At 47.5% G+C, this 19,581-nt stretch overlaps 1 long non-coding RNA gene across 1 annotated transcript; it reads right to left on the bottom strand.

The window, feature by feature from the left end:
- Positions 1-2,084: 2,084 nt before the first annotated feature.
- LOC121043212 (uncharacterized) lies at positions 2,085-4,866 on the bottom strand. The gene is made up of 2 exons (XR_005796731.1): positions 4,392-4,866; positions 2,085-2,492 (listed from the first exon to the last, which is right to left on the bottom strand). It is a non-coding gene; the product is annotated as an uncharacterized LOC121043212 (long non-coding RNA).
- Between the last annotated feature and the right edge of the window lie 14,715 nt (positions 4,867-19,581).

Below are 19,581 nucleotides of genomic sequence, written 5' to 3'. Positions count from 1 at the left end.
GTCATGGTTCATGAGTTGGAGCTCCACACTGGGCTCTGCACTGACAGCATGGAGCCTGCTAGGGACTCTCTCCCTCTCTCTCTGTCTGCCCCTCTCCTGCGTGCTCTCTCTCTCTCTCTCTCAAAAATAAATAAACTTAAAAAAAAAACTACTACAAAACATAATTGTAGGAATATTGGAGTTCTCTTCAGCTCTGAGTCTGGGCTTTACTAAAAGCCTTAAACAGAAAACATCCTAACTGCAAAAATGTCCACTGGGAAAACAATGCAAATGTGATTATGTGCTAGCTGGAACGTAGGTGTTGGCATGTGAGTCTACAGGCATTTTCTGATCCAACATTGCCGTTATATCAGAGAAACAAAACAAAACATTAGCAGATAAGTGTCCAAGTTGTAAGTCCAAGAAGCAGCCCTGAGCCTCACCCCAGAGACTGTCCTCTTGGCTGACAATGAATCAATCAGATGCTTTGTTTGAGCCCCATAATTCTATCCTAATATTAACCAAGGAAAGGTGTCCAGAAGACAGAGTGACAGGTCTCTGGGCAAGGAAGTATGTGACAGCCAAGGATTTGCTTTGCTGTTCGGTCCTTTGTTTTTGTCAGTGTTCCAGAGCTCCCTAGGAATCTGGGGGAATCAAGATTTGAGTCAGCAGGACTCCAGAGTCTATGCAATAAACCTCAGGGACCAAATCAGTCGTGATTGTGCTCATTAACATGATGGATCCAGACACTGATAAGCAGGTGGGTGGCAGGGAATGTGGGTACTAATCACATTTCACTCTCCTGTGCTTGAGTATATGCTCAGGGAGTAATCTGATCACAGCAATAGTAATCGCTTCAAAATGTATGGGCCATCCCAACAGATCAAACTTAACTTTTCAAATTGGGGCAGAAAAAAAAAAAAAAAAGAGGCTTAGCTGATGATGTCTATAATGGACAGTATGACAAATGCCCATTTTTCTATCTTAAAATGATGTTTAAAAAAGACTTCTTTCATCAAAATTCATCAGCATGGTATTCACTGCAGAGGACGTTTTTGGAATACTGATGCATGCCGGCGAGCATATATTTTACACCTGCTGGGAGCTAGGTCTGGGGGTGGGGTAGGGAATGGAGAGATGAGTAGGATGCGGGAAGTGCCTGGAAAAGGTCAGTTGTTGGACTGCTGGACCACTGGGTGAGGTCAATCTGGAGAAAATGGTAGGTGAGGTCAAACCTTGGATAATTGTTGTAAACAAAGGAAATGGAGAAGGAAGCCAACACTATGTCTGATCTACGTCCGTAAACAACACTCACTTTGGGGCCAAATAGACTATGTTAGGAATCCCACCTATCCCGCCCACCAATGTTTGCACCTTGGGCAAGTCAGCCTAAACTCTCCAAGCCTCAGTTTGCCCATCCTTGAAATGGGGGAAATCATTATCTCCACAGTCTTAGTGAGAAATAAATGAGATGAAGTATACTCAGTGTCTACAGACCTAGCACATAGTTGGTGCTCAGCACATGGCAGAAAATGATAATATAGTATCTCCCCTTATCCACAGGGGATGTGTTTCAAGACCCCCCAGTGGATGCCCGAAACCATGGATAGTATTGAACCCTCTATATACCCTGTTTTTTCCTATACATAGATATATACCTATGATGCAGTTTAATTTATAAATTAGACACAGTAAGAGATTAACATTAATACTAAACTAGAACAATGATAACAACACACAGATAAAGGAGACTAGGGCATAGATTCTTAGTGATTATTTTGCTCTACTAGAATTTCTTTTCTCTTTCTGATGAAAAGTCACTATATTTGGGGGTATCTCTGACTCTTCAGGCAAAAACAAGGCTTGGATGTATCTGTAAATATACTAGACAACTACTCACATACCCATGCAATGTGATGGGTGGTAGCTAATTAGCTGAGCTACTGGGCCTGGGAGTGAATCACTATATTCTAAATAAATGGGACCAAATCAGATTAGGTATCAGGGCATGGTACCCTGGAGAATTAGGGTAGGTCTGCCTTGTAGGGGACCTTAGAAACCACCGAATTCAGCCTAATAGTAAAGTAGAGGAGACTGAAACCAAAGAGGTTGAGTAACTGTTCAGAGACTCTTAAGAGGCAGAGCTGAGGGGGCAACCCACCGGTCCATGGATTCCATTGTTCTCTCCTTTCCTGTTCCTTGTTTCCTGGAGGCTGTGAAGGCAGATGGCAGTGAATGATTCCGAAACACTGAGCTTACAAAGTCGGAGAAGAACTGAGTTTCTGAGCTCGACTCCTCTGCTTAACTGGGGGAAACCACCACTCATATTCCACTTGAAAACGATTCTGTAGGTCCCACTTTGGGACCTGAGGGGGAACGAAGGAAGCACGGTCATCAATCCGTGGTTCAACGTGCGAGCTTCAATGATGGATCCTAATTGGCTGGTTAGTTGGTTGACGGAACTCTCTCTCAAAGGTGGCTCTTATGAAATGAGGTTCAGATGCCAGAAATCTCTTGGTATAATTTGGAGAAAGAAATTAGAATCACAGGCATAGAAAAATGTTGGAGTACAATTATTACATAAAAATTATTCCCTAAACGTATTTTCCGAGAGAATCAAAAAGAAACTCCTCTCGCCAAAGCTTGTGTAGTGCAGAAAGAATCAGTATCGCTGAAAAGTGGTCCAGTTGGGATTTGTGAAGACCGGGGATGATGCAGAAGGCACTGTAGCTGGTGGCCCTGTGTGCGTTGAGGATTTGGGAGGAGTGGTCACATAGCTGCCTTCAGCCCCCACAGGCAGTGGCTGGGCCATCAGCAGCTTGGCGAGGGGCTGCCCTAGTGGTCTGACCTTTGATGCACAGGGTGTCTAACCTGGCTGTGCCTCAGTTTCTTCTTTTGTAAAACAAAGCCACATCTCTCAAATTTTGCTGGGAGATGATATATGTAAAGTACTCACCATGGCGCTTGGCTCATAACAACTTCTAGATAAATGGTAGCTATTATTAGCTGTCATTACGGGATTCTAGGGGTTCTCTCTCCTAACAGTAAGTTAGGAGATAAGGGGAGGCTTATTTTTGCTTCCCCTTCAGTCCCTCCCATCCCCTCTCCTCCTCTCCTCCTCTGCCTCCCTTTCCACTTTTAAGGATCCTTGTGAGTACATTGGGCCCACCCAGATTACTTGGATAATCTCCTGCTTTTAAAGCCATGAGATTTTACGTTCACCCCACCAGCAGCAATCTGAATCCCCTGTTTCCAGGGGACCTAACATTGTCATAGATTCTGGGGGTCGGGGGGGGGTGGATGTGGTGAGGGGGCATTATTTTGTTTGCCGTGCGCACCGATGAGGTGCACTGCTTTAGGCAAATCTCTTAACTCTTTAATTCTCATTTCTCCCACCCGTCCTGCTGCAAGGATTAAATGAGACAAACGCGCCTCAGGCCCTTAGCACAGCGTCTAGCACATATAAGTGCTCAGCCTGTAGTGTTCTCTTTCCTTTGTCAAAAAGAAACACATACACCCTGGAGTTCTGTAGAACTCCGGAGCCTGTATCGTATCCTGAACAACAGTGCCCTAAAATGCTTCTTATGGCTACGTCCTGGCCTGCTTTTTTTTTTTTTTTTCTTTTTAAGTGGGCTCTACCCCCAGTGTGGGGCTTGAACTCACAACCCCTAGATCAAGAGTTGCGTGTTCTACCGACTGAGCCGGCCAGGCACCCCCGACCCGGCATTCACAATGGAGGGGCAGCAAAGGCCGAGAGCCTGCCTGGTGTCTGGTCACATGCTCCTTCCCTGCTCTCTGGGCACCCCAGGCACACCACCGTCGAGGTTTTTGGCGCTTGGCAGTGATTGACCAGGGAAGGAAGTACTCTCTCGGTGTCCCCAGGGGGACAGATGAATCATTGAGTGTGGGCCTGGCAAACAGTTCATTCTTCTATGAATGGTGACAGATATTCAAAAGGAAATGGCGTTCAGTGCCCAGCGACTTGCCTTGGACACAAAGAAAACTACCAGAGAGAGATATTCATTGTTCTGGGTGCCCTCACATTCCTGATGTCCCTTGAGCTGGGACATGGGGAGGGAGGCCACTCTCAGTAGGCGGCTGGGGAAATTGAGGACTGAGGGTAGGTGACTTGACCACGGTGCCACAGCTTACCCGGGTCTGGCATTCTGACTTCCACCCCTGGGGCCTCTCCCCCTGTGCCCAGCCTTGCCATATGTAGCCTTCCCCCAGCCACTGAACAGCTAAGGATGTCACTTACATGACACCCCTTCTCCACTTTGCCTCCTCCTCTGTCCTGACCTCCAAGCAGAGGAGGTTGTTGCCACAGAGCGGCCCTGACCGTGAACCTGGGTAGCATCCCTTCCTCCCTAGCCTGGCGCTTGCCCGCACTCCATTTGGTACTTAGTACTTACTCTCCTACTGGTGGCTGTCCCCGGTTCGATTCTGCTCTCTCCTAATTCCTTGGAGAACCGAATTCTTGCAAAGAGGAGAGAGAAGTAGGCAACCCTCCGTTTCATTGGTTCTCACCTGGGGCAGGATCCTCCCCTGTTCCCAGAAACCCTGTGAAAGTCGTGGGGGGTGGGTTTGGGGTATTACATTGGCTTGAGGGGGTCTCTGGCATTCTGTGTGTGTGGGGGGGTGCTGATTGTCCTGCAAGGCGCCTGCAGTTCGATCACCACATGACAGCAAAGAACCATCTCAAACAATGCCAATAGTGCCCTCCTGAGCCACCCAGCTCTAATTGGACACTCAGCTCTTATTTGGACTGTTAGAACTCCCTTATTTGATGATGATGTGATTTAGAACTCTTCCTCGGGTGACCAAAGCTGTTAAAGTTAAGAAGAGCCTCTTTTCCCATGAAAATGAAATGACCGATTCCACAGCTCGTTACTGGGTAGCATAGGGGGGACAGAGAAATGGGGTGACAATGGCCGTCAGGAGCGCTGGTTCTGAAGCTGCCTGGTCTATACTGTGGCTTTGCCGTTTACTAGCTTTATGATCTTGGCAGCTCAGTCTCTCTGTGCCTCAGCCCTTACTTTTTGTTAAATTAGAGACAAATATAGCTACCCCGTTTTGCTATGCCTGGCCCAAAGTAAGAGTTATTAAATCACTGCCATGTGTGACCTGGGGCAGGATATTGCTCAGCTCTGTGTCTGTCTCTTCTCATGTGAATAGGGATAATAATGCCTACTTCAAAGTGTTTTTGTAAGATCCAAGGAGAAAACACACAAACAGGGCCAACTATAACACAGATCATGCTCATAACAACCTCGTGAAGGTGTTACCCCATTTTACAGGTAAGGAAACTGAGGCTTCAATAGAGGTTAAGTAACTCGGCCACAGGTACACCGCTATCTGGGATTTGAGCCGAGGCTGCCCGGTTCTAGATTCACTGTGTCCAACCACCATAACCATTGGCTGCTTTTCTCTAAGCAGCAGCCAGAGCGATGCGTAGTAGCTTGCGAGCATCCCTGGCTGGCAAAGAGACAATTCTGACCTTTAGCTGTGCCCCCCAGGCAGCCAGACGCGGGATTCCCAGCTCTCTTCCCGGAGCAACAATGCTTTGCGAGAGAATGGCTGGGAATTCAGAAACCTGGAGTCTGGTTCTCGCTCTGTTGTTTCCCTGGCCTCCGTGGGCAGGTCGGGCAACCACACAGGGCCTTTGTTTCCCTCAGGAGAAGGAGGCAAGCAAGGGTGCAGAGATGTTCCTGTGATAATGGGAAGCTGGAGAAGGGGTGTGCCTCGGGGTCCGACTGTCTCTGTTAGCAGGAACATCCCCCTGGGATGTCGTCATAATGTGACTCGCAGCAGAGCCAGTTTGGGGCTAAACCCTGGTTTCTCCTTGGACCGTGCACAGATAGGAGTGGGCTCCTGAAACCACAAAGGGAATCAGTGTGATACAGGGGCACCCTCGCGAGGACCGGGCCGCAGAGGATAAGTATTTAAAAAGGCTAGTGGAAAGCACTACCGTGGAAGTGCAGGGAAGCTCACACTCCTGGTCTTCCTCTGGCCCCACATCAACCGTGATGAAGAGTGTTGTGGGGCTGGTGGTGGTAAGGGACACTGGCGATCGGATTAAGGCAGCGTGGCCAAGACTCAGAGTCAGACAGATGTGGGGCTAGGTCCCAACTCTGACACTTAGGAAGGGCTGAATGCCCTCCAATGAGATGTCTAACTCACTGTGCCTCAGTTTCTTCTTTTGTAAAATAAAGCCATATCCCTCAAAATTTGCTGAAAGATGGTACGTGTAAAGTGCTCCCCACAGTGTGTGGCTCGTGACCACATCCAGGTAAATGGTAGCTGTTATTGGCTTATTGGTTGTAATTATAGGATTATAATGGCTGAACAGTAAGGAGATTAAGGGGAGGCTTATTCTTCCTTTCACCTCAGTCCCTCCCACGTACAGGTTTTATGTTATCATTTTAAGCCCGCAAGCACGCCCCGGGCCACAGTGACCTATCTTCCAGTATCAGGGATGGCCCAGTCCTGAGGCCAGACCGTTTCACACCTGCCTCAGGGGCCCAGGACCAGAGGGGAGGTTTCCCCCTTGGAGTGGAGTTGGGTGGAGGGAGGGAAGGGGGAATTTCCCGTGCTCTGGAAGGTCAGATTGTTCAGCGGGGGAAGTGATTCTCAAACTTCAGCAGGCATCAGAGCCACCTGGAAGGCTGGGTCAAACACAGCCCGCTGGGCCCTACTGCGGCATCGCTGATTCAGGAGGTCTGGGGTGGAGGCAGAGAATGCATTTCTACCAAGCTCCTGGGCTGGGGCTTCTCCCTACGCAATGTGGACCCTTGTAAGAACGGAAGCATATTAAATTAACACTTATCGATGTGGTGGGATGGCAAAAAATGTCCATGCTACTGATTGGAGGGTTACACTTGGAGAATTGCTGAGTTAGAGCAGTTGAGGTGGGGGCAGATCTGGATTTCTCTTTCTTGGAGACAGTGGTTTGTTTTCTCTGAGTCACCTGAAGAGTCTCCGTGGGTTCTTCTAGTAACTACCACCGTCGAGTAGCCAAGATTGGGAATGGGGTCTGACACTGCGCTCAAATACACACTTTGAAGAATGGACCACTTCTGTTTTCATGGTGGCTGTTGCCAGGTTGGGATGACCTGATGCTGAGGTCTGGACAACCTGGTGACTTGGCCAGGTGCACTGCTCCCTCAGATCTGCACACTGCCTGTTGTCCCCAGCACATGGCATGCGATGGCACTTGTCAGCTTAGCGTCAGATGTCAGTGTTGTTCTGATGTTCCATTCCTGTCACCTCCTGTCCCAGGCTCAACCACCTGACAGAGCTGGGCACTTCTGGATATCTTCAGTAGAGATAACTCTGACTGTCCCGCATCACCTCCCCACCCCATCCCTCTGGCTGGTGTGCCAGTCAGCGTGAGAGGACGGCAGTGTTTTTCCATATACCTCTCCGGCTGCCTTATTGTAGGTACTAAGCCATTTCAGCAATAGAGATTCATTTCATGAGAGCGCGATGTGACATCCAAGTAAACGTCAGGCACAAGGGAAGATTTCCATCATGTGGAGCAGAATTGTAACCCTTCACACTTATAGCAGACCCTCGGCTCTGGAGCTCTGCACGCAGCTCTGCCAACAGCCAGCACAGTAGGGCTCTGCCTCTGGCGGTTTCTGCAGAATCGCAGATAAGCTGTTCCGATTTTTCTTCCGGCACTGCGGAGAAATGACAAAAATCCAGGGCCAGAGTGCACAGACTAAATAGAACTGGCAAAGATCTGAGAGCTCACAGAGCCAGAGGGTGGCAAATAAGTTTTATTTTGTATAAATTGCTACTGATTGCGTGACTCAATTCGAGCTCTGGGAGAAATGGAGCCTTGATCATATAGTCGTATCTGCCTTGGGCAGAGGATGGGAGGGTGGCCACTGGTGGCTCATATATTGCCATCACTGATCCCGCTCAATTCTGTTTATGGAACAGGAAACTCAGTCCCAATAAAATGAAAAGAACTTTCCCAGTTCACGTAACTTGTTAGCGGTAGATTCAAAAAGAGGAGCCAGGTTTTTTGACAGTAGTTCAAATACATGTCCATTCTCATAGGAAGAGAGACTTTGGAAATAAGTAAGCCTGAGTTCAAATCCCCAACCCGTCATTTATCAGCTGTGTGACCCTGGGCTGTCAGTTAAAGTCTCTGTGCTTCAGTTTCCTCCTTTGGAAATGGAATAAAAACACCCACGTCCTTATTGGGAGAGTTAAATGTGACAACAGTACGCATTTACAACGGTAACTTGAATGTGTAGTTCAAGGCCTTATGCATAAATGTTTAATTTCTCTCCTTTTTCCAACAGAAAATGATATGCATTATTAGGATGACATCTTTGGGGGCAGTTTGCACACCACAGCAGTTATTTAATTGTGTAATTATAGGTCTGGTTTGTTCCCTTGTGAACTCAGGGTTTGGGATCAGATTATCTTCAAGATTCCTCCAGCTTAAAAATTGCTATGACTATAAATAATAACTTTAAAGGATTTTCTTTAGTTATTTCTATGAGTGGGTACTCGGTAAATGAGCCCTGGAGGATTTTCTGGAGTCAAACCAAGGTCTTTGCAGGTGCAGAGCATTCTAATCTCTTCTATATTGTGCAGCTCGTGGCCTGAAACCTGGGTACGTCACACTCCATCGTACTAATGATTTTCCTTCCCAGCTGCCTGCCGGGGACATGAGCCTTGCAAGGACAGGAACTGGCCTGATCACTGCAGTGTCCCAGCACCCCACATAGCCTGGGTGGTCAGCCTAAGGTGGCTGACTTTATCTCTAGCGTTTTTTTTTTTTTTTTTTTCAATTTTTCACTTAAATTCTAGTTAGTTAACATCCAGTGCGATAATGGTTTCAGGAGTAGAATGTAGTGATTCATCACTTACATACAACACGCGGTGCTTATCACAATAAGTGCCCTCCTGAATCCCCATCACCCATCTAGCCCACCCCCCCCCATCAATCCTCAGTTTGTTCTCTATTTTTAAGAGTCTCATATAGTTTATTTCCCAGGGGTTGAGGAGAGGTGTCCAAGGCTTAGCCATGCCTAAGGACTGGAACTTGCAAAGCCCGGAACTGAGTTAGTCTGGACCTCTGGGACTCTAGCCCCATTACTTCCTCTCACAGCCTCTTGACTTTTCCATACATGAAACAGGGAAGCTGCTAAGTGACCCTCTGTCCTTGAGGCAGGAGCCAAACAGGCAATCTGGAAAGGCTGCTGCCTCTTTGGCAGGGAACTGGATGGGGCCACAAGACATTGGTATGAACAGCTGTACCTCCTCTGAGAGCCATTCCAGGTTAACCAAAGCATTCTGCCCGTAGGAGGAAGGCAGGGAGTGAGGAGAGAATGAGACCCAGAGAGCTGGGCTCAAGTGAGATTTATAAATAGGAACGTGGAAACTCACGGAAGAAGCCAAGCGAGGCGGAGGAGACTGGGCAAGCCTCAGGGAGACCACTCTAAGACATAAATAACTAACGAGAGAGAAGCCAGAGTTCTTGGAGACTTTTTGAAGGCCATTATGCAACTGTTTGCCCAGACTAGGATCGCAAGCACCAAGAGGGATGGAAGAAAGCTATGGTGCTTACGCTGTTCCTTCCTTTATTTAGGCGACACTTACTCCTTGCCCGTGTACATGTGACAGTGCTAGATACAGGGGAAAGGATCATTATTAAGGCATTGTCTCTGTTTCTAGATTGCAGAGACAAAGACACATAAATCGCTCGGAGAGGCAGTTGTAATTATCCCTATGCCACGCATGCCCCACTTTGTATTATATTGCGTTTCTCATGGTGAACATCATTGTTTTTTCTGCCCAGAACCCCTCCGCTCCTCCTTCGAGATGCAGCCCCTTCTTTTGGGAGTACTGTCCCCAGCCTATCCTAATCTGAATGAGAGCTGTATGTCTCGACCTCCCCGACCCTAGGAGTCGGGGGAATGTCACCGATTCAAGTCAGGGAAGTCAGAGCTCTTCCCTGGGATGGCTCTAACTGGAGCTAGGAGAACAGAAGCGTCCTTTCTCTCCGGAAGGAAGTTACAATGGGAGCCACAGCTGCAGAGACAAGTTTCCCACCCAGGAAAGGTAGGCAGTTGAGAGAGTAAAAGTGACACAGGGAGAAGCAGAGCTAGGACACGTGCACACACATATACACACGCATGCACACACGCATACACACATAGGCACGCACTTGTACACGCATATATACACACACAGAAAGAGGTTGAGAAGGAGGAGAGGTGGGCAGCCGAGGGCATTTGAGTCCCTGGTTTTACCTTCTGCCCTACTTCTCCAGTGGCTTAGAAATACCAGCAAAGAGCCTCCCTTTTTTTGTTGCAACCAGCTCCAATTCAGAGTCTGTCACTTAAAATAGGGACACCTGACTAACATATGGGCTCTCTCAGGAAGAAAGGGAAGGCAATGACAGTAAATATGAGAGTTGGGCAAATGATCTCGCTTAATTCCCAAAATGACCTATGAGGCAAACCCACTTTTATGGTTAAAAAGAGGCAGAGGTTAAATAAGTTGCTGAGGGTCACAGAGCTAATAAGTGACCTCTGCACAGCAGGGGGTATGAGCACTGGGGCGTGGAGGCAATCAAGGTGAATGCTTTCCTTGCGTTCAAGTGGTTCACAGGATTAAGCAGCAAACACATATGTTTGTACCTTATGGTAGGATTTTGAAAAATGAAGGAAAAATGGTAGAAAAAATTATTGACTTACACCGAAGCCTAACAGATGGGAAGGAGCTGACCACAGGAGGGAGGGGAGGGACTTGGCTCTCTCTCGCTCTCTCTCGCTCTCTCTCTCTCACCCTGCACGAGCTGTGCACAGGTGCGCACACACACAATTTCATTTTTAAGTTGTTCGAGAGTAAGCTGAAGACACGATGCCCCCTTACTCCTACATATTTCAGCACGTATTTCCTAAAAATAAGAATTATTCTCTTGCAGAATCACAGTAAAAATAGTCACTATCTGAAAATTAAAATTGATACAATATTATTATCCAGTGTATAGTTCTTATTCATTTAGCTAGCTAGCTAGCTAGCTTATTTTCACCAGCTGTCCCAATCATTTCCTTTATAGAGAAAGTACATCGTGGGTCATGTGTCGCATTCAGTGGTCATGTCTCCTTAGCCTCCTGTAATCTCAAACATTTAGTTCTTTCTTTGTCATTCGTGACATTGACATTTTTGAATAGTATGGGTCATTTAGTCTACACCCCTCATTGTTGGGTGGGTTTATCTGATGTTTTCTGGAGCTTAGATTCAGGTTCTAGACTTTTGGCGGGAATATACAGAAGTACATTGTGTTCTGTTTAGTGAATGGTCTCAGGAGGCCCATGATGTCTATTTCTCCCACTACTGGTGACATTAATTTGGTGAAGGTGGTGTCGTTTTGCTACCATAGAGTTACTCTTTTTCGCCTTTGTGATGAATAATTATCTTCGGGGGAGGTTCTTCTTAAAGCCTCCCCCCACCAGTTTCAACGTCCATGTCAATCAATAGCTGCCCAAATCCATTATGACGATAGTTGCCCAATGGTGGGTTCCTATTTCCAGCATTCCTTCCACACTCACTAGCTGGCTTTCTAATTTAAGAAGGATATTCCCAGGGCGCCTGGGTGGCTCAGTCGGTTAAGCGTCCGACTTCGGCTCAGGTCACGATCTCACTGTCTGTGGGTTCGAGCCCCGCGTCGGACTCTGGGCTGACTGCTCAGAGCCTGGAGCCTGTTTCAAGATTCTGTGTCTCCCTCTCTCTCTGACCCTCCCCCGTTCATGCTCTGTCTCTCTCTGTCTCAAAAATAAGTAAATGTTAAAAAAAAATTAAAAAAAAAAAGAAGGATATTCCCCTTCTTTCCCAATTTTTCAAATTTATATCGGGATGGACCTGTGGATTCTTATTTTATTCTATGGCTTAATAATACATTACCACCACCACTTATGGTAATATTCCAACTCTCCCAGGTTTGGCCAGAAGTGGCCCCTTCAAGCTGCCTTCTGTCATTTTGATAGATTCCCATTGTTCCTCAAAAACTTGTTTACTCTCTGGCCCATCGAGATGTTGTAGGTTGACAACAGCCACAGCACAATAGGAGCATCAGGACAGTGGTAGCTTTCCCCAAACTTCTTGTTCCTGAGTCTCTCCCTGTCCCCTCCCTCCCTGCCCCACAGCAGGATGTTCTGGGAAACTGAACAAAGTTCGTAAAATGGGGCTCAAGGTTTCTGACTCTTTGGCCAGAGATCTATCAACCAGCCCTCTGTGTCATCCAAGGGCCCCTCAATCCAGGATGAGGTCATTGTTGGGACATTATGACATGCCACACACGCCCATCCTGCCCCTGCTGCCTGGATTTTCAAAGGCTTTGAGACAAAGTCTTTGCCACTCTCTCCTCTTTCTCTCTCTCTCTCTCAAAAAAAAAAAAGATATGTTTTAGGGGCACCTGGGTGGCTCCGCGGGTTAAGCATCCGACTTTGGCTCAGGTCACGATCTCGCGGTCCGTGAGTTTGAGCCCCGCGTCGGGCTCTGTGCTGACAGCTCGGAGCCTGGAGCCTGTTTCTGATTCTGTGTCTCCCTCTCTCTCTGCCCCTCCCCCACTCATGCTCTGTCTCTCTTTCAAAAATAAATAAAAACATTAAAAAAAATATGTTTTAAATAATATGCATGTATTAGTTTGACTGAAAAATAACATGCCAGTGATATGGTCACAACCGCAATTTTTAAAAATGAAAGGTTAATAGTGATTATCATTAGCTCTATGGATAATCTTTCTTCTTTCTGCTTTTCTCTGTTTTCACTTATTTCTACTGTGAGGATGTATTACATTTTAATGCAAAGATATCCATGTCCTAATTCCTGGAACCCATGTATGTTACCTTATATGGCAGAAAAGGGCTTTGCAGATGTGATGAAGGATCTTGAGCTGGGGAGATGACCCTGAATACCTGGATGGGCCCTAACTGCAATGACATGGGTGCCTATCACCAGGAAGCAGAGAGAGATTTGACTACAGAAGAGGAGAAGGCAATGTGACGGAGGCAGAGATCCGGAAGGTGCCACCACAAGCCACAGGATGCAGGCAGCTGCCAGGAGCTAAAATTAGTGAAGAGCAGGTTCTCGCCTGGAATCTCAAGAAAGAACCAACCCTACCAACATCTTCATTTTACCCTCGGAAGACTCACTTTGGAATTCTGGTCTTCCGAACTTTAAGAGGATAAATTTCTGTTGTCTTAGACCATCGAGTTTGTGGTAATTTGTTACAGTGGCAACAGGAAACTAGTAGAATGTTCCAGCTGAACTGGGCAGCTTAGGCTCGGAAACGTCCCACAGGAAACTAGCAGCCTGTGGGAAGGCAGGAAGGGAATTAAGAACTGATGGGAGAACATGAAGCCCTAACAATAATAAGATTGGAAAACACCTGGGTTGGAGTTTGATCCAAAAGAGTTTGGCTTTTGTCTATTTATTTTGTAAATGAGGACATTGAGGCTCAAAATGGGACAGTGACTTGCCTGAGGTCACAGAGTAAGTGACAGAGTAGAGGGTAGAGCTTGGGCCCATTGGGCTCCGCCTTGTGTGATGGAGTAAAGAAGATACTCTTTTCCTTTGGTTGCCAAGGCAACCCTAGCAAGGGTAGGGAGTCTGCCTTCCCTCCTTTCTTGTTGTTTAGGTCCTTTCTTATTTTCAGAGACCATTCCCCACTGCTATCCAGGGTTTCTCTGGTGGCCTCTGTGTAAAACTCAGTGTTATAGAGGTTAGAAACCCCAGTTCAAGCAAAGGGGGAATTAATTGGCTCATAATTAGATAGTCCAAGGGATTCTGTGGCTTCAGGTATGGCTGGATCCAGGTGTTCCACAATTCCATCTCTCTCTTTCCATCATCACTCCTTTTCTGATCCCAGCTTTGTTTCATTCTCAAACTCTCCCCTCATGGTGAAAACAGACTCCAGCAAGTCAGGGTTTAATTGGTTATTACCGCTCTGAGTGATCTTAGAGAAACAGGTCCTCTCTCTCCCAGTACCCCTTTATCAAATCTTATGGGAGGATACTATTTGGTCTTGCATGAGACACAGCCCTCCCTGAACCAATCCCAGTGGTCTGGAGAGTTCTGTGTTCTGATTAGATGAGCCCAGGTCACTTGTCCATCCCTTTGGGATGGCATGGGGGTGGGGTACAGGGTACCCAGAATTTATTCAAACAGCAAAGGAAGATATAGCCAGAAGAAGGAAGAGGGATGAATGGTGGATAAACAACAGATATTCATGCACCTATTGCTTTTTTGTTTTACTTTGTTTTGGTTTTTTATTTTGATGATATTCTGTCCCTGACGTATTCCTGCCCTGGTTTTCCACCAGCAAAGCTTCCAAGTCCAGGGTTTCATTCCAACGGATCTGATCTCTGACATGCTGTGGGGTCAGTGCTTGGTAGCCGATGTTCACTACATATGCATTGACTGAAATATAAGTGAAGGTTTTCTTTCTTATTCGAACTGAGGAAATATTTATTTTATGCGAGACATTCTGTTACTTCTGCAGTCAGTCCTTGCAGACAGGGACCAGGCCTTGCTTATTTATGGGTTCACCCAGCAGGTAGCACTGTGCTTCTCACGAAGTAGGTGCCCAGTAAGTACCTTGTTGAGAACCTTCTTTGCCTCTTCTGCTGCTATTCTCATCCCCACACCCTGCGCTCTGTCCACACTGAAGGTCCTACCATTCTCAAAACCCCCGAGACCCTTACTCTGTGCTAAGATGCATTTTCCCTACCCAAAATACCCCCCACCTTCTTCGACATACCTAAGCTCCCTGAAAGCAGGGACCAAGTCTTTCTTGTTTATCCTGTGTATTTGTCAGCGTTCTGGCAGGAACAGATGCCACGCTCAACTCAAATAGCTTGAGGTGAGTTTAATGAAAGGACTATTTACGAGGCATGGGCAGGATCTACCCCATCGGGTCTGAAAGGACAGGCGAAGGCATCTGGAACTCAAAGAGAGAGCCCTGCGGAGGGGGCCACCTGGCAGCAACCATGGCCCTTGGTGGAGGGATCCAACCAATCATAGGCAACCCCTTAGGGACATTGTATGGGCTGATGTTTGTGTCCCCCCCTCCCCAAATTCATATATTGAAGTCCTGACCCCCAAGGTGTTAGGAGGTGGGCCTTTGGGAGGCGATCAGGGTTAGATGGGGTCATGAAGGTGGGGCCTCACAATGGGGTTGGTGCCCTTGTAAGAGTCAGGAGAGAACTTGCTTCCATTCTGTCATCCTGCCATGTAAGGACAATGAGAAGGTGGCAACTTGCGACCTAGAAGGGGGACTTCACCAGAAGCCCCCCATGCTGGCACCCTGATCCCAGACTTCCAGCCTCCAGAGCTGTGAGAAGTAAATATCTACAGTTCATAAGCCACCCAGTCTACAGTATTTTGTTATGGAAGCCAGAACTGACTGAAACAGCCGTGCTCTAGCAAATACATGCCTGACCTCATTCTTCTTCCACCTGCTAATCTCCTGTTGGTACTTCTTACTTGCTAAACCCAACCAGAGGCCAAAGGGCAAAGCAGCCTGTTGATGCAGTCCCTGGGTCAACCTCCTGGGGCACAGAGCAGGCAGGAGAAGTGGCCGGGAAATCTGCGGGAGGAAACAGAAATTACCCAGTACACCCTCACATCTTTAGTACTAAGCACAGCGTTGCCAGTGAATCCATTAATTCATTCATTTTCCCGATTCATTTCTGAGCTGAAATGCCGCCTCCTCTTAGAAGCCTTCCCTGACGTCCCCGGACAGAGCTTTCCTTTTTGCTTAGTCCGCTCTTTTGAGCACTTCCTGTGAGTTATCACAAATCAACTCTCACAAGTCTGCCCCCTCCGTGAGGCCCCACATGAGCTCTCTTAGAGCAGGGATGGCTTATTGATCTGGACATCCCCAGAGCTTAACACAGGAGGCCGACTCAGAGCTCAGAAGGTGCTCCAGAAGTGAAGGACTACGTGCGTGATTTGTTGAATTGATCAATGCGAAGGGCTTGCCTGCACTATTCCAGTCGCCGGCCTCAAGGTCGATAAGGAGGCACGTGGTTTTGGCCCGGCTGTGCACAGGCATCAGGGCGCCTGTAGCATGGGAGGCTGCAGAGCGATTGTGGGACCGAGAGCTTGTGGCTGGCTGCGGCAAACATTGGCGGCATGGCCCTACCTGAGAGCCATGACTGGGGTCAACAGACCTCTGTCCTCTGTCAGAGTTCTAGCACATGCAGGCAAGAGGTAGTGCACTGTGTGGTTGAGAGAATGGCCATTGGATCCAGTCTACCTGGGCTCACATCCTGCCCCTGACACTAACTTCTAGCTGTGTGACCTCAAACCAGGTACTCAGCCCATCCACAGAGTGGGATGACACAACGGTCTGGTCCAATTGTAGGGACTAAAGGTAAATTTATATAAGGTTCCGACGACAGGATTAAGCCTTTATTTATACAGATTTTAATTTAGGTAGGACAATTCCCAACTTACAGGTGGGACAACTGAGGCACAGAGTAGCTAAACAAATTGTCCAAGGTCACACAGCCACTAGGCGGTGGGACCAGAATATAAACCCAGGCCTGTCGGTCCTAAGTGAACAGCTGGGCCATTTGCCTCACTCCGAGGTGCATGCTCTTAAAGGATATTGTTACAGCTGGGAGGTGGAGGGAAAGAGGAACCATGTGAGCCTGTTTAAAACTGGAAGTTTCGTGGCAGGAAGAATGAAGATGACCATATTGCATTGGCCAGAAAGACCTGACTGCAAGAACGTTTTAAATTCCCATTTTTGTAAGTATCTTCTCCTTAAACAAGGTAATGTAGGTGAATCAATAATAATTAGTTTCCCTTTCCTCAGACCAGCTTCCAGAAGTAAAGACACTAACTGGAAGAAAGCCTGCATTTCTGATGTTACATCCTCGAAGAAAATAGACCAGTGAGAATCAGGCACTGATTTTGATGGGCAGGAGGGATGGGAGGAGGAACAGCCTAAAGCTGTGCTACCCAAATTCTGGTCCTTAGACCAGAAGTGTGGGCAGGATCTGGAAGTGTGTTAGCAATGCAGAATCTCAGCTTCGCCCTAGACCTAGTGAATCCAGATTTGCATCTTAACAAGTTCCCCTGGTAATTCAGATGCACTTTAAAGTTTGAGAGGCATTGTCCTAATACTGGTGCCTGGGTCCTACTCCTGAAGGTTTAAAGCAATTGGTCTGGCATGTAGCCTAACATTAGGATTTTTCAAAGCTCCCCAGGCGATTCTAAGGAGACAAACCCAGGAGAAGAGGCACAGCATACTGTTGGCATAGCGACTGTTATCATCAGCATACTGTTACTCTCTTGGGAACTTCAGACATCCAAGGTGCTCTGGTTTTCATTGGAGATGCTCACACAGTCTTGCACTAGTCCAGCAGGAGCACCAAAGTGCCTGTGCCGCTAGTGCCGCCATTTTGCAGAATGCAATGGACCAGAGCCACCTCGCCATGAAGCACAGGCAGAGATTTGGAGAGAAGGAGTGTTGGGACCTCCTACTTCTGCCGTTGTCCCCTACACCCAGGCAGTAGGTCCAGTTTCTAATGTTTAAAGGCTTCTTACTGAGGTGTTGATTTGGTTGACCGATGGGGGTATGTCAGGCAGGATTTAGGTAAGTTTTAGGCTCAGGGTTTATGAAACTACAAATCCTTCTGGAAGAGGTCAGAGGAAAAACTGCTTTCTGTCAACCAGACAAGGGATACATTTTCTCTTCCCTTTGTGCAATAGGTTTATTTATAAATTGAATAAGGAAACAGGAGACAGAGACAGACCTCACGGAGTGGAGTTAGAAGGAGTTAAGACTAAAAAGCAGAGGATCAACTGCCAGCCAGATATCTGCTGCTGGAAACATCTAAGAACAGCCCACCCAAATGTTTACTCAGGGCAGATCATTGTTCTAAGGGATTTGCAGGAATTACTTAATCCTCATAATAGCCCTATGCTGTGGGAACTACTATTATACCTTCCTTACAGAGACCACCACGGAGGTTCTGAGGAGTTCAGTTTGCTCAGCTGGTAAGGGCTGGAGCTGGCCTTCCCACCCAGGCCTCCCACTGCCTCCCAAGACCACCGCCACTGAGAAATAGCATGCAGGATTCTAAGAAGGGGTCATTTTAATTCTGGGAAAATGGAGTGATGGTTTTTCAAAGGGGCCAAATGGGAAGAAGAGTATTGACCGAGAAATAACGTGGAAGTTACTCTTCAGTCCAGACCACATTTGGAAGAGAACAACCTGTTCCTTGACTTAGATGAGTCTTCCTACGGGGACAGGGAAATGTCCTTGTGGTCACCGATTTAGCACAGTTTCACTTCAACGGGGCCAGTGGGGTCCTAAGTTCCTGAGAACACTCCATTGCTTTTCGCCATTAGTATGTAACTGCTGTTAAGGTCAAAGGGGCCGGTCAGTGGCGACAAAAAGAAGAATTCTGAGGTGCTTGCATGTCTCGTGCATGTTTTGCAAGTTTTTTTCAACCAGTGTTCACGGAGTGGGTACCTTTGTTACACCCTATATTTTGTGTGTTACAGACATTATCCTACTCATCCCTGAGGAGTGAGTAGAGTATCCATTGCAGAGATAATAACGCTGAGTTTCAATGAAGACCTGAATCAGGTTTCTGACTTCTGATTCCAGAGATTGTCCTCTTGACTAGATCTCATCCGAACTTTACAGCCCAAGGGTTTATTTATTTTTGCTTGCTTTTGTTTTTGTTTTTGTTTTGAGAGAGAGAGAGTGGGTGCGTGTGTGCAAGCCGGGGAGAGGGGCAGAAAGAGAGAGAGAATCTCAGGCAGGGTCCATGCTCAGCACAGAGCCCAACGCACGACTCCATCCCATGACCCGAGGATCATGACCTGAGCTGAAAACAAGAGTCAGATTGAACCTACTGAGCCACCCAGGCACCTGTCCAGTCCAAGGGCTCTTAAACTTCCGTAGACGTCGGATGCATTTGAGGAGTTGGTTAAAAAGCAGATTCCTGGGCCCTTCCTCCAAGAGATTCTGATTCTGGAGGCCTGGAGTTGGGCCCCAGAATTTGCACATTCAATGGTAAGTCCCAAGTGACTCTAACTCGAATGGTCTGAAGACCGGGGCTAGTGATTCCTACCCCGCCCTCAACTTCCCCCAGGCCCAGTCCCTGCCTCAAGAGCCCCACATCCCAATCGGAGGAAACAGATACACAACCAATTATTAGCACAGACCATTGTAACTGCTACAAAGAGGGATATGTCATAGGAAATTCAGGCATCAGTGGTCCAGGGAGAAAGAAACAGCAGAGGGGGTGGTTACAAGGCACAGGTGGGGGTGCAGCACGAAAACCAGCAGAAGAAAAGGCCTTCCCAGCACTACGTTGACCCCACATACTCCCTTTCTGAACACAGGCTTCCTGCCCTTTCCCCTAGCACTGCCCCACCCGACTCCCACCACCCACCCACATCCCACTCAATGATTAACTCCTGTTGGCTGGATCTTGCACAGGCCTCTGAAATCCATTCATTCTTCATCCCATGCTATTCTGCGGTTACCTGAATGCCTTCCACCCTGTTCCCTGCTGTGCATGTACAAAGCCCTCTAAAGTATGCCGC

This window comes from Herpailurus yagouaroundi, unplaced genomic scaffold (genome assembly GCF_014898765.1).
Source record: "Herpailurus yagouaroundi ecotype Mexico unplaced genomic scaffold, PumYag 186, whole genome shotgun sequence".
Lineage (NCBI taxonomy): Eukaryota > Metazoa > Chordata > Mammalia > Carnivora > Felidae > Herpailurus > Herpailurus yagouaroundi.
This window is presented reverse-complemented; position numbering and strand designations above follow the sequence as displayed.